Below are 8,455 nucleotides of genomic sequence, written 5' to 3'. Positions count from 1 at the left end.
CGGGGCAGGGCTGCCGGCCCCACCCGGCCCAGCCGTTCCCCCTCCTGCCCGGGCTCTCTGGGCAGCCCCTGCCGAGCGTCCTGGGCCCGGTGAGCCGCGATTCCGGAGGCGATGCCGGCCCTCTCTGGTTCCCTGGTCCTGCCGGGACCTCCCGGCCKCCGCTGTGCCCGGGAACCGCTGCGGAAATGAGACTCTTAAAAATGCCAACCTGACTTTTTAAAATAAACCTTTAATTAATATCTKGGTCTGTGGAAGTGCATCTCAAAAYCCCAATTTACTAAATAAGAAACTCAACAACCTGACCTTTTAAATAAGCCATTAATTAATACCTCGGTATATGGAAATGCTGCTAAAAACCCCCAGATTAAAAAGTTSTGCTGTTAACTGTGGCCCCGGCAGTCTGGCAAAGCTGTCTCTGCTAGAGGCAGGGCTTGTTTCTCCATGTGCTGTCCTGTGTGGGTCACCCGGCATCTCTGTATCCTAGTTCCCCTCCCTGCAGCCCCGGGAAGAAGGTACAGGCCACTTTAGCTTACGTGATGTTGTACAGAGACATCATGGAAATGGGAAATGATCCAAAACCATTGCATTTTTGTTGCTGGGTGGAGAAAGGTTACACTTCCTCTCACAGGGTAGCCCCTGTGAAGAGAAGCTGAAAGAATTTCTCCAAATAAAAGAAACCAGTGAAGCAGGGAAGATTGGGAAACAGCCATAATGCATCGTTTTTTGCTAGAGCTTTGCACGAGGTGAACTATTTTGTGATCATGCASTATTCATTATGCTGTGCATTCCTTCAGGAATTACAGTATCCAGGCTGTGGGTTGTGAAATGCATAACAAAGAAATTAAAAAACAGAAGGGATAGAGAAGACAATGGGGTGATGCAACAAACAAAACGGCAAAGTCCATGCCAAGCTAAGAGTTGCTGGGTTTTATTTGTTTGTTGGAAAAAAGTCCAGCCTGGCTCTCTTTTTAAATACAGTGCTTTCCTAAGCAACCGTTTGTTCCTCCTTAACAGTAAATCCATCCAAASATGGGCTAAGCAGTTTCAGAGCAACAGGATGAGTCCTCTGGCCTTTATGAAACACGCAGTAAACAGGGTGCATAGGGCAAGGCTCAGGCCATGAAGTTAAAACAGGAATATAATAAATGGAAAGAGGATTCCTCCCCCAATCCAGCTGAATGCTTCAGATCTCTGCATCTAACAGCACCTCTGCACTAGAATCACAGCCTGACCCAGGCAATCATTAGTAGAGTCTACGTGAGGCACTTGAGACACATAAAWGGGAGCCCAAGTTCATGAGATCCTCTTAAAAAATATGATTTGACTTTTTAAATGTGGGGTTTTATGAGCCTTCTGGTTTTGCCTGTGAGGATCAGCCTTATCACACGTTCCTGCTTCCTCCCTCTCCATGAGGGCTAATAGCAGATCTTTAAAAACTGGAAGCTGAGATTCTCAGATGAGTAAGATGCCTGTAAACACCGAGGCTTTATGGAATGCCTSAAAAACATGAGACTTGTGAAAATGAATAAATAAATAAAAGCCAGACTTGGCAACGCTGACAGAAAGGACTGAATACCAACTGCATTACGGTAACATTTTTGTGGCCAAACTTGCAGCCTCAATGTTTTAATGATGGCAGCCTTTACTGCATTTAACAGAAGCCTGGATTTGATTCTTTCAGAATAAAAGGGCTTTTGAATGCTCTRTAAAGGCAGTTTCCTGACTTCATTGATCGCTGACACAAACACCAGAATTAAATCTCCTACATCTTGAGCTAAAGCAACAATCCCATTAATTTGGAGAGCAGTGGGCTTGTACAGGAAGCAGTTGCTGGAAGAGGACATGCAGCATGAGCTGAACCAGTTGGCTGCTCTCTGCATCTCATGTCGCCAAGCAAGAACAGGGCCAAGGTAAATCTCCATATAACCATGTTTTATTTGGAGGCTGCTAACAGCYAGTCTGAATTCAAGAAAGAATGTGAATAGCCACATCAGGAAACTCAGCAAGAGATTATTCGAACTGGCAGGGTTTAAGAAGGAAAATGAAATTTGCTCTTTGTTGTCCCTGCCTGTTTTTCCACTTCTGAATCAGAATAAAATGAAGGACCACTCCAAAGAACTTGCACATTCCTTCACATAACTTCGAGTTGTGATGTAAAGACTATACTGGCAGAAATATCTCAGCACATACTTGTCATTAAATACATGGAAAGGATTGTTGTTAAATTACCACAAAGTGAAAAAAGCTTGAAAAAAGGTACGTTCACAGCAGGCGAGCTCTAACCTGAAYGTAACTATGTACATAATGATGGAAYSTGRCTGCTCTTTGGCCCRTGMTTTGGAAGTCTGWAGTTTTTCCAGGCTATAAGAAGTTTCATGAGGTTAATCCTTCTATAGCACAGGGATACAAGAGGTGGGAAGGAAGCAGTAATACAACAGAGATAGCCTAAGCTCCCCTGAGAGRAGCTTGTGTAATATTGCCTCAGTACTTCCAGTCCCTGCCCAGTTAATGAAGAGAATCTAGGTCAATCACAGCAGCTCTCCCCCTGCTGAACCTCCCCATGGCTACCCCATGGCTCACACCCTGCCCAGGATTCTGCTGTCTCCACCCCTACTTGCTCACTTGTTCCTCCCAGGACAAGTGCACAGCAGCTTCTGAAAAGATCACTTCTGTATTTCCCAGAGGTGAATCTTCTAGAATTTAAACATCTACTTCTATCTCACAATAAAGTAAAAGTSGCATTTCTTCTTGCCAAATTCAATGGACTCGATAAAGATTAAACCTCATGACACTATAGTCATGTAGATCTGCACAAACCTCATTTAAGGGGTTGCCAGTTTTCCACCTGCACATCTTTGTACTGGCTGCTTACCCCAAAGCAAGGACTGTCCATATAATGTATGCAGCAAACTCCAWACTGAATTTGCAAAGTGACCTGATTAAAAAACCCCAATTCCACATTTTAAAGGCAGTCTTCTGATAGCTTGTTTAGGGCTACTCCACGGCCTGCATAATTCACCCACAGCAGCTTCTGGCAGAGGTGGGGGTGAGAGCATCTCTGACATTTCTATCACTGCAGGGTGAGACTTYCAGTTCCTCCTCTGTGATTATACCCAATTACATAAATACAGGCAGAGCTTTTAAAGTACAAAACCACCACAACTTGCCCATTTACTCAACTGCATTTAAAATATCTGTACTTTCATAATTACAACATTGACAAGGATTTCAGAGGGAAAGCTAATTTTCATGAGGGAGAAAGTATGCTTAGTGATTGAGGATGATGTGCATTAACATCAACATTCTGCTCCACCACGAACTCYTAGAGTTAACCTTTTCCAGTCAGCTGCCAATACTTTTCATTAAAACACATTGGTTGTGTTCAGTCTAGCAGTGACACACCAGGGACAAGATCTGGGAGAAGGCTGCCTCCTGGAAGTCCTGCTGCTGCACAGCATCCTACTGGTACATTTTGTCTTTTGCTTGGCAGCCAGACGTGGGACTTGCTTTTGACACTGTGCTGGCTTTCACTCATGTCAGATTGTGAGGGGTTGTTTCATCAGAAACAAAAGAGTAAAATGGAATAAGGAATAAATTAGAAGAAGGACCAAGCTGTTGTTGCAGTTCTTTCAACTTGAAAGAAAAAGAGGTATAAACCAGCAGAGATTTGATTATCAGCTTCCCCAAATGATGCTATTATTGTAATTAGCAAACTCCTCCTAATGCAGGAAATAGCCACAGTTATTGCAGCACCAGAACTGTACCTGGAGAAGGATACAGAGCATGCACTGTAGGACAGAAATGAGGATGTTTCAGTCAGTGAAAATCTTGGTGTCAGGAGAGGCTGGAGAAGCTGAGACCATCTTCAGAGAGAAATGACAGTGCTGCAGGGGCCTTCCTACATGTTTTCAGACCACTGAAAGGCAATTGTGTTTATGGATCTTTCATAGCCTGGGAGAATCCACTAGGAGAAAGTAAGGTCAAGTGGGGAGTTCAAAACGACGTAGACAAGGATATCAGCTTTTCCCCCATTGTCCTATCAAAACATTTATGCAATATCATCTGGAGCTGGGCTGCCATACCTAAGGCTTTTGACACAGAATGAACTTTGCTTTTCAAATTGGAACTGACAAATGAAATAGATTATTCATCTCTAGTCAAAAAAAAAAAAAAAAATCTAGGCGGTACATTTGGAGCCCTGGAACTTACAGAAAATGTTTGTGATGACAAGTTTRTTATTCAGACCTGTGCACTGAGTTGAAGTTACAAATGAAAGGGGAATGCCCCAACCCAAGCTAGGGGCCACTCCAACACAGGAACTATGATCTTATAAACATAGGCATGGTCTGATGTAGATATTTCAAGAGATGCAGCAGAAGATCAGCACTTACTGTCAGCCTCTKCCTCAGAGGCATCAGTTCATTCTGTGTCCTTGGAATTTTTAAAAGCCAAGCAGATAACACCCKGATCCCATGAGAGGGATCTGAAARTGTTCASACACAACCTCTGTTTCTGTACAGTMCTTGGAAGRRCTGTAGAAAAAGCCACATACCACTGCCAAGAGAGTTTAACCTCTTTAATGTCTTCTGTATGTGTCTTTAAAACAAATGTAAACTCTCACATTAGAGTCCAAAGAAAGATTCCTGTGCTGGGCTGAGCCCCAGGTGAATAAGGAACCTCAGTAGTTTGAAGCATCAGTTGCTTGCATTTCAAAGATATCCAGTGTGGCTGGCCTATTGCAAGTGACTGTAAGCACTTGAACTTCACAATGATAAATGTTGAAGGTTTAAGATTGTGGATTATTGCTAATGGCTGAGACTAAAAAGGGAAAACAGGTTTCATTAAAGGATTGCTTRTGCTCTTTGAGTATATAAAAAACCAACCAACCAAAAAAAATCCCACAAAAACAAACCCCAAGCAAAACCTGGACAATATTACTGGAATTGTTCTAGCACAAGGGAACATCAGAGATCCYACTGTGCTGAAATACATTGTGGTATTAACCAAAATTGAATGTGTAAAAGGAGATATCAGTCTGACTTTGCTGCCAGGACTTCTGAAATGAACAGCAAAATATATCCWCATCCAGTGACAAGTCATCAAATCTAGATTAGAAGATGAATTTTCAGGTGAAGAAACCATTCTTTCTCCATTCATTGTAGACACACACAGACAGCTCCTACAAGTTAAAGGTGAGGGAGATGAATCTACCTTTAGTGAAAAAAACTTTCTTCCATAACTTATCATCAAAGACAATGGAGAGTGATCCCAATCCAGATGCCAGAGCTCCCAGAACAGGGGTGTGATAGGAGACTGCAGATGGTAACCCCTGGACCCAGAAGGTACCATCTGAGGCAGCTGTTTACCCTCATACAGTGCAGTCACTGGCAAAGCCCAGCCAAACCCTGTAGCCACATAATCCCTTTTTTTAAAAGCAGAAGTTGTCTTTCCCATACAATGAATATTTTCTTGAATTATGAAAACAGTATGCCTATTGTTTTGAACAAAACCCCAACTCATCCTTATTTGACCTAGTTGAGATTTTTAATACTTTCTCAAATTTCTGCATTGCAGTGCTGTCAATACATACCTGCAATAATGTTATAAAGATCAAAGGCTAAATTTGTTTCAAGAAGGATACCTGTAAATATTCCTACAGGCTTTTATGGATAGTGATCCAAATTCTGCACTCACTTTTCTCTGGATAGGAGGGAAAGATGTTAATTTAAAGCCTGTTAGATAATTATTTTAACTTACATTTCTYGATCACTTATTTGTGGTACAGAAGATACTGTGATTTAGAATCTTATAAAATGTGTTACATTGGCTTAAGAGCCACACAATGATCCCATCTAGCTAATATGTTAAATTGGAATCAGGTTGGATTAACTCACAAGAARACAAACCACAAAATGCTCCAGATTCACTCCAGTGACCAGTGATTCACCCCAGGCTGAATTTCTGCTCAAGAAAGATTTTCAAAGTTACTGAAGTTCTGGGTGTTGAGCAATTATTCATCTGCAATTCTGAAGGACATTCTTCACATTCCACACTTCTACTAAAAGCTAGTAGGTATAAAAAAATGAAAGCACTAAGCAAATGAAATACTTGAATCTTTAACCAAAATACACTAACAGCTAATCATTATGCAGTCCAGGAAGGTGTGCTGCCATAATGTATTCAATAATGTATTAAAGTTCCCATTGCAGTCAAACAAAATCTATGGTAAGAAATTTCTAGATAGACTCCAATTAATATCACTTACAGGAGGTCTTGCTTGTCTCTGTGAGGCCAGAGCAGCTGGGGCAGCCTGTTGRCTGACTGCAGGGATTTTCATCCAGCTCACTCAGTGAGCAGCTGCTGCTTTTGGTTACTGTCTAAGCCTCACCCATGGAATTTTCCTTGGAGGGAGGCCTTGGCCACCTGACAGTGACAGGCAGGTTCTTGGGCTTCTCTGCTGCTTTCTTGGCCAGGTGATGGCAGTTGGATTTGGAAGAATGGGTCTAACAGTGCAGACAACAGTGGAAACTGGGATGTGTTTGCACAGGAGAATCCCAGAATAAAATAATGCCAGTGCTACAAATTCTAACTCCAATCTTTTCTAATTCAGGTGGTATTTACACATAGTTGAAATGCTTTGTAGCATTCATACTGTGAACAACCCCCATTTGAATTCTTTCTCACAACACAGTGTCAGACTTCCTCTTAGGAAGAGGAAGGAATTTCAGCAATTAGGACTGGGATTTTGCCTCATGTAGTAACATACTGTGATTTAGTTTCCAGTTGGTAACACGAGAATAACAATTCCCTAGCCAAGAGGGGATCCTGTGATGATGAACATGTTTTAGGCATTCAGCTAGCAGAGATACCATGACTGAATGCACAGCTATCAGAAATGCTGAGAGCAGCTTCCAATGCTATGTTGTCCATCTCCTTATCCCAATATAGTTTCATGGTAGGTGACTTCTAAYCCTCTCCTAGAATATATTTACATGTGCCCTACTTACACAGCCTGTGTCATCTCTAGATTTAATGTTTGGTAYCCCTTCTCAGGACTCACCTGCCAAATCTGTTTTCACACCTTCCCTGTAGTTGTTTGAGATTCTTAAAGAGCAGGTTCCCCTCTCTTTAATCATTACCCAGAAATCCTCAAACAATTTGCTCTTATCGATCTGTCAAGGCAAGCGTACTCTGATGAGATACTTCAAACAGTATCTTCCTATTTTTCCTCCTCCTGTCCTCTCTGAGCAGGCTGTACATATAGACACACTCTAACTAGCTGATGCCTTCAAAATACATGTCCAAGTCTCTGTTAAAATCTGTCCCCCCTCCTCTGAAGCTGAATRTGTTGCAGAGCCTCTGAAAGCATAAGGCCTTGACTGCTGGAGTTTTTAAAGCTATGCATCCCTTTGATCCCTTTCCCAACATGCACAAAATACTAAAATTCTCTCCTGGATTTCATTACACATAAAAAGACATGAAAGTGCAATTTACTCCTTACTCATCAACAACTACCCATCAGCCCTAGCTCCAAGCTAGACCATCCTGGCCACTTCAAGAAATGGTTTTGAAATTTCCATTTCCAGATTGCCCTGGCAGGTATAACTGTGACTTTGCAAACAGCTACAGCTGTGTGTGCTAATTGCTTTCCTCTAAATTATTTAAGAGACGTTTTTGAGTGATGAGATTTCTCACAGCAGCATGTGCTAACCATTGGCAGTGTGCTCCTGAAGTGGTGGCAACTCCATCACCTGCTGAGCTGCAGAAAAGCCAGCTGTTAGCAGGCAATGCATCCTGAGTTTCCACTGACCTGGGAGGGCAAGCTCTACTTGCTTTCAGCTCCTTTTCCAATAACTACTCAACAGAARTTTATGTGTAAGCATTATATCTGCACATAACACACACCCGTTACTTTTGGGATTAGATCAGAGAATCCTGGAGACKGCCTAATTTAGATAAGGCAGAATATAGGGTGTCAATGACCTGTGGAAGACAATCCATTTCACTAAACAGGACTTTTCAAGCTCTGGTCCCAGAGGCAGCAGGGGTTCTGTGAAATGCAATTAGGACAGCTACAAATCAATAGGCTTAAATTCACCACATAGAAGGTAGCAGATTTACCAGAAAATTTTTACAAGATACATAAACTGGAAAAGAATGGAAAACACGACTACAGAGAGAACAAAATACTTCTAATGACCCACTACTTTACCACTGCTTTTTCCTGGAGGGCTTATCTCTGTCATCCAGTTAAAAACTACTTTAAAAGCTATGTCTGAAGGTAACYATAAGCCCTGTCAGTTAAATAAAAAAAACTTGTATTCCAGGGACCAGCAATTTTTGTCAGTATTTTTCCTTTCCCTTTCAGATATGAATAACTGATAGGGAGAAGCAGTTGGAGCCATACTGAGTAGAAGAGAAACTTCATGTGTGGAGTTGCAGGAGCTCAAAAGAA

Source organism: Malurus melanocephalus, unplaced genomic scaffold (assembly GCF_030028575.1).
Source record: "Malurus melanocephalus ecotype Western Australia unplaced genomic scaffold, MMel_1.1 scaffold_75, whole genome shotgun sequence".
Classification (NCBI taxonomy): Eukaryota; Metazoa; Chordata; class Aves; order Passeriformes; family Maluridae; genus Malurus; species Malurus melanocephalus.
Note: the sequence above shows the minus strand (reverse complement) of the source record.